The sequence below is a fragment of the Accipiter gentilis genome, chromosome 35, assembly GCF_929443795.1.
Source record: "Accipiter gentilis chromosome 35, bAccGen1.1, whole genome shotgun sequence".
Taxonomy (NCBI): Eukaryota; Metazoa; Chordata; class Aves; order Accipitriformes; family Accipitridae; genus Astur; species Astur gentilis.
Window position 1 is genome coordinate 6545501 of NC_064914.1, and position 6893 is coordinate 6552393.

Sequence of the window (6893 nt, forward strand, 5' to 3'; positions counted from 1 at the left end):
AGGCGCGGGGGCCCTGCGTGCGAGTGAGAGGGCAACGTCTGTGGAGAGGTGCAACGCCGGCCTGAACACCGGCAGAGCCGGCCCGCCGGGAAGCCCCTCCGACGCGCCCTAAACGCCTCATCGATCAGTAAGGGAAGGGAGACGGGGAAGGAGCGGGGGCCCCACGGCCACGAGTCCTGGGACAACGACGGCCGCTCGCACCCGCCGCCACCCGGAGGAGGGCGGACGGCAGGCGCGGGGGCCCTGCGTGCGAGTGAGAGGGCAACGCCTGCGAGGGTTGCTCCAACGACCTGAACACCGGCAGAGCCGGCCCGCCGTGGAGGCTCTCCGACGCACCCGAGGACGCCTCAGCAGGCGCTGCCTGTGGGTCTGGATCAGTCAAATCAGGGAGCTGGAGGTGCCACGGGCCACGCCCGCTCCAGACAATGATTTTTCTGAGGCCAACGGGACAGGGTAGAAGGCCACGGCAGGCTCAACACCCCCAGCCCTTCCAGCGTTCGAGTGCCAACAGCCACCACCGGCTGCCGGTCTTTGCCCGCCCCGCAGGCAACTGCATGCCATCGGGGGGGACGGACCTGGACCCATGCCCTGCACGGGTGTTGAGGGCCGGGGGAATGCCACGGAAGCTAGACAACCCCAGACGCCTGCGTTCGGCTTGCCAGCCACCAGGTACAGCCGCAATTTTCTCACCGCTTTGCGGCCCCCAGCTTAAGGCCAGAGAAAACGCGATGAGGTGCCGCCACCTCTAACCCGGAAAAACGCCGCAGACCTTTCCCACCGAGCCCTCCTGCAACCAGGCAAGCCGGGGCCAGCCGGACACCACAGGCCGCCCACACATGGCTCATGCCGGCAAAAAACAGGACGAGGCACTGCGGCCTCTCGCCTGTGCCATCACCGGGCCCTCGGGGGCTGGGGGGGAGCTGCGGCACGCACGAGAACCCCCAGCCGTCTGCATCCGGCTGCCGGCCACCAGGGCCGGCCGCCGCTCACGCTCTGCCCAATTCGTGGATGGGTTCCGGCTTAAGGCCAGAGAAAACGCGATGAGGTGCCGCCACCTCTAACCCGGAAAAAAGCCGCAGACCTTTCCCACCGAGCCCTCCTGCAACCAGGCAAGCCGGGGCCAGCCGGACACCACAGGCCGCCCACACATGGCTCATGCCGGCAAAAAACAGGACGAGGCACTGCGGCCTCTCGCCTGTGCCATCACCGGGCTCTCGGGGGCTGGGGGGGGAGCTGCGGCACGCACGAGAACCCCCAGCCGTCTGCATCCGGCTGCCGGCCACCAGGGCCGGCTGCCGCTCACGCTCTGCCCAATTCGTGGATGGGTTCCGGCTTAAGGCCAGAGAAAACGCGATGAGGTGCCGCCACCTCTAACCCGGAAAAACGCCGCAGACCTTTCCCACCGAGCCCTCCTGCAACCAGGCAAGCCGGGGCCAGCCGGACACCACAGGCCGCCCACACATGGCTCATGCCGGCAAAAAACAGGACGAGGCACTGCGGCCTCTCGCCTGTGCCATCACCGGGCCCTCGGGGGCTGGGGGGGGAGCTGCGGCACGCACGAGAACCCCCAGCCGTCTGCATCCGGCTGCCGGCCACCGGGAACCAGCTGCCACTCTGCCCACTCCAGCTTAAGGCCAGAGAAAGGACGAGGTGCCGCCACCTCACCCACCCATCACCGGGCCCTCAGGAGCCGGCGGCGGCCGCGGCGGGCTGGACGCTCACGGGCAGCTGCCCTCGCATATACCAGCGCTCACCTTTGCCATCATCGGGCCCTCCGAGGCCGGGAGAAAGCCGAGGCAGGTTCGGTTCCACCCGGTCTTACCGCGTTCGAGTGCCGGTGGCCACCGCCGGCCACCGGGCTTTGCCCAGCAGAATCCACCTTTACAGTTCTCGCACCCCGGGGTCAGCGGCCACCGCAGCCTGCCAGACCTTCGCAGGCACCGGTCTGGCATATTTGGAAAACGACGGGACACACAGGCCGAAGACATCGAAAGAGGGAGCCGAGCCACCACGGAAGCCGCCACCACAACGACCGCCCAGCGCCCCACTTCACCGGCTGAGCCGCAGGCCTTGCAGCCGCTGACTAGCGCTGCTCCGTGCACCCGTTACCACTAGCTCCTATAATACGGGAAAGCACGCCCCCGCCCCCGGCCGGCTCCAAGAGTGCCGTGCCTGCCCACCGGGGAGACCGGCCAATGACACCGACTTTTACGATGACGTAACTGGAGGCAGCGAAAAACAGCGACCCCTTCGCCAGCTCCGTGGAAGCGGCGGGGCTATCAGGTCTACCTCCCAGCTCCCGAAATGCGGCTAAGTACCGCCGGACCCAGGTAGACCTGGCGGCCCTTTTCACCGGCCGCTCCGGCAGCGACACCCCGCGTCCTCCGGGCGCCGCCGGTGGCCGCGCCGGCCTCCGGAGCCGGGTAGACCTGGCAGCCGGCCTCCGGAGCCGGGTAGACCTGGCAGCCGGCCTCCGGAGCCGGGTAGACCTGGCAGCCGGCCTCCGGAACCGGGTAGACCTGGCAGCCGGCCTCCGGAACCGGGTAGACCTGGCAGCCGGCCTCCGGAGCTGGGTAGACCTGGCAGCCGGCCTCCGGAACCGGGTAGACCTGGCAGCCCTTTTCACCGGCCGCTCCGGCAGCGACACCCCGCGTCCTGCGGGCGCCGACGGCGGACGCGCCGGCCTCCGGAGCTGGGTAGACCTGGCAGCCGGCCTCCGGAGCTGGGTAGACCTGGCAGCCGGCCTCCGGAGCCGGGTAGACCTGGCGGCCCTTTTCACCGGCCGCTCCGGCAGCGACACCCCGCGTCCTCCGGGCGCCGCCGGCGGCCGCGCCGGCCTCCGGAGCTGGGTAGACCTGGCAGCCGGCCTCCGGAGCCGGGTAGACCTGGCGGCCCTTTTCACCGGCCGCTCCGGCAGCGACACCCCGCGTCCTCCGGGCGCCGCCGGCGGCCGCGCAGCCTCCGGAGCTGGGTAGACCTGGCAGCCGGCCTCCGGAGCCGGGTAGACCTGGCGGCCCTTTTCACCGGCCGCTCCGGCAGCGACACCCCGCGTCCTCCGGGCGCCGCCGGCGGCCGCGCCGGCCTCCGGAGCTGGGTAGACCTGGCAGACGGCCTCCGGAGCCGGGTAGACCTGGCGGTCCTTTTCACCGGCCGCTCCGGCAGCAACAGCCCGCGTCCTGCTTTTAACACCCCCCCCACCCCCCCCCCCCTTTTTTTTTTTTTTTTTTTTTTTTTTTTGGACGTTTTAGTTTTTTTAAGAAAGTAAATCCATGGAATACATATCTGCGATCCTGCTGGCACCGCCACCCCTCCACCCCCCGCCCCCCGCATTTTTTTTTTTTTTTTTATGTTTTTTTTGGACGTTTTACTTTTTTTAAGAAAGTAAATCCGTGGAATACATATCTGCGATCCTGCTGGCACCGCCACCCCCCCGCCCCCCGCATTTTTTTTTTTTTTGGACGTTTTACTTTTTTGAAGAAAGTAAATCCGTGGAATACATATCTGCGATCCTGCTGGCACCGCCACCCCTCCACCCCCCGCCCCCCGCCTTTTTTTTTTTTTTTTGGACGTTTTACTTTTTTTAAGAAAGTAAATCCGTGGAATACATATCTGCGATCCTGCTGGCACCGCCACCCCCCCGCCCCCCGCCTTTTTTTTTTTTTTTGGACGTTTTACTTTTTTTAAGAAAGTAAATCCGTGGAATACATATCTGCGATCCTGCTGGCACCGCCACCCCCCCCCCCCCCGCCTTTTTTTTTTTTTTTGGACGTTTTACTTTTTTTAAGAAAGTAAATCCGTGGAATACATATCTGCGATCCTGCTGGCACCGCCACCCCTCCACCCCCCGCCCCCCGCATTTTTTTTTATTTTTGGACGTTTTACTTTTTTTAAGAAAGTAAATCCGTGGAATACATATCTGCGATCCTGCTGGCACCGCCACCCCCCGCCCCCCGCCTTTTTTTTTTTTTTTGGACGTTTTACTTTTTTTAAGAAAGTAAATCCGTGGAATACATATCTGCGATCCTGCTGGCACCGCCACCCCTCCACCCCCCGCCCCCCCGCATTTTTTTTTTTTTTGGACGTTTTACTTTTTTGAAGAAAGTAAATCCGTGGAATACATATCTGCGATCCTGCTGGCACCGCCACCCCCCCGCCCCCCGCATTTTTTTTTATTTTTTTATTTTTTTTTGGACGTTTTACTTTTTTTAAGAAAGTAAATCCGTGGAATACATATCTGCGATCCTGCTGGCACCGCCACCCCCCGCCCCCCGCATTTTTTTTTTTTTTTGGACGTTTTACTTTTTTTAAGAAAGTAAATCCGTGGAATACATATCTGCGATCCTGCTGGCACCGCCGCCCCTCCACCCCCCGCCCCCCGCATTTTTTTTTTTTTTTTTTTTTTTTTTTTGGACGTTTTACTTTTTTTAAGAAAGTAAATCCGTGGAATACATATCTGCGATCCTGCTGGCACCGCCACCCCTCCACCCCCCGCCCCCCGCCTCTTTTTTTTTTTTTTGGACGTTTTACTTTTTTTAAGAAAGTAAATCCGTGGAATACATATCTGCGATCCTGCTGGCACCGCCACCCCTCCACCCCCCGCCCCCCGCCTCTTTTTTTTTTTTTTGGACGTTTTACTTTTTTTAAGAAAGTAAATCCGTGGAATACATATCTGCGATCCTGCTGGCACCGCCACCCCTCCACCCCCCGCCCCCGCGACAGGCGCGCGCACACGCGCGCACACACACACGCACGCACGCACACACACACACACACACATCGCGATGCAGGCGCACACAGATAGACGCACCCCTGCACGGCTGTGCTCCCCCTCCCTCCCCGCGCTGCAATCCCCGACCTGCAAGCCTGTAGGTGCAGCCCCCGCCCCCTCCCGATCGCAGACTCTCCGGCGTCTCGGAGACGGGGGTGGGGTGGGGGGCGGGTGGCTGGGTGGGGCGGTCTGCAGCCCGGCAACGGGGCCCGCGGAAACTGTGGTGTTTCCCGCCACGGGAACGGTCCGCTGCTCAGTCGTGGCGGCAGCGGCGGCGGGGAAAGGAGGCTGGCAAAGAGCGGGGCGAGAGCGGCTGGCGAGCAGGCGGGGAGCCTGGCGCAGAGGTAGGCTGGCGAGGGGGGATGGTGTCTCTTTTCGGAGAAGGCTTCTGTTTGGATCGGTTGGAGTTTTTTTTTTTTTTCTTACTTCTGTCCCACGTCCACGTCCCCGTCCCCCTCCGGTCATTTAGTTTTCCACCCGCGGCGGGGGCGGGCAGGAGTGCAGCAGGGCGAGTGGGTGGCTGACTGAGAAAGGAAGGCGGGAGCGGGGCCACGGGTGCGGCAGGAGAGGGACTCAGCAGCTGGGAGTTAGAGACGGCGCGGCACCGGGGCCTCCCCCCTCCCGCCCGGGCACGGAGCCGGCAGGGACGCCGCAGGGTCCTAAAGTCTCCCGCCTTCCATCCCCGGGGCGGCAAACCTGGTGGCGGAAGGGGGGAGCGGGGGCAGTCAGGCTCGGCGCGAACTGCGAGGCAAGGGGGGGGGGGGGGGGGGGGCGGCGTGTGTGTGTGGTGTGTGTCTGCGTAGCGGCGGGCCCGGGGAAGGGTGCGGGGGGGGGTTGGGGGGGTGGGGGGTGGGGTGTCAGCCCGGGGGCCTGTTTCGAAGGGGGGGTGTGTGCGCGTGGTGGGGGTGGTGGTGGCGGTGGTGGTGGTGGTGTGCGCGCGTGCGCTCTTTGAGCCCACGACTGTGAGCGGGGCAGCGGGTGGAGGGTGTCTAAGGGCGGGTGAGCGGCTGCAGCGGCGGGCGGTGGGCGTTCGGGCCGGGGGCCTGTTTTGGCGGGGCGCGGGCGCGCACGCAGATGGAAATGAGAAAGATTTGCAACGGTGTCGCTAACGCCGCTTTCTCTGTTACAGCCCGGGTGGTCGGCCGCTTCGCCGTCCGGCCTGCGCTCCGTGCCTGCCTACGGGCGATGGGCTCGGCTCCCGGTCGGACCCGTCCCTGGGAAAGCAGCAGCGGAGGTAGCCCAGTGATGAGGCCGCCGCCGCCGCCGCCGCCGCCGCCGCCCCCTCCTCCTCCGAGCCGGGAGGGACCCGATCAGGTACCGGTCACGACCGAGGGTCGGGGAACGCGCGAGGGCCGCGCGACCCCTCGTCCGCCCGTCACGGCAGAGCCGGACGACCGGGACGAACCGGCTTTTGCTCGAAGGTCGGTGGATCGAGAAGAGGCCCAGCCCGGGAGAGACAGGGTGCAGGGCCGCCGCCCGCCAGGCTCTACAGCCGCCTGCCCTCCTTCGGCGGGCCGGCCGGGCTCGCCACGGCGGACGGGACGGGACGGGACGGGACGGGGACCGCCGCCACCTCTGCCCGGTCCGCGGGCCCTGACGGCGAGACCAAGAATTAAAAAAAGGCGGGGGGGGGGCCTGGGGAGGAAAGGCCGAGAAAATAAATAGATAAGGAAATGATAAGGAAAAAGGCACGGGGTGCGGGCGTTGCGCTTCCTAACGCAGAACTCATCAGGGACAGGGGCGGGTGGGTGGTCTGCAGGGAGGCCGGCCGGCGGGGGCAGGGCCGGCTTAGGACAGCGATTCAGCTGTCGCTCCCCGCGAATTGTTGATAGAACCTGACGAGCGCCGGCCCTCCGGTTGAGGAACTTCCGGTAAGGAAGGATGAACGAACCTCCGGTAACTGAGGCGTGGATTAATAGTTTTTCGACAGGGCGACACGGGCCGACTTCTGCCGCAGTGAATTAACATCCGCCGGGTCGAGCTCACGTGCGTAGCAAGCAAACAAGTCGGTCGAGAGACGAGCGCCAGGTGAGGAACGGCAGCCGGCCTAGGGAAGGCGTGCGCGCGTCATCCTCGGTAATGACTGAACGAGTAAGCATCGCTCGACAGCAAAGGGCGACAACGA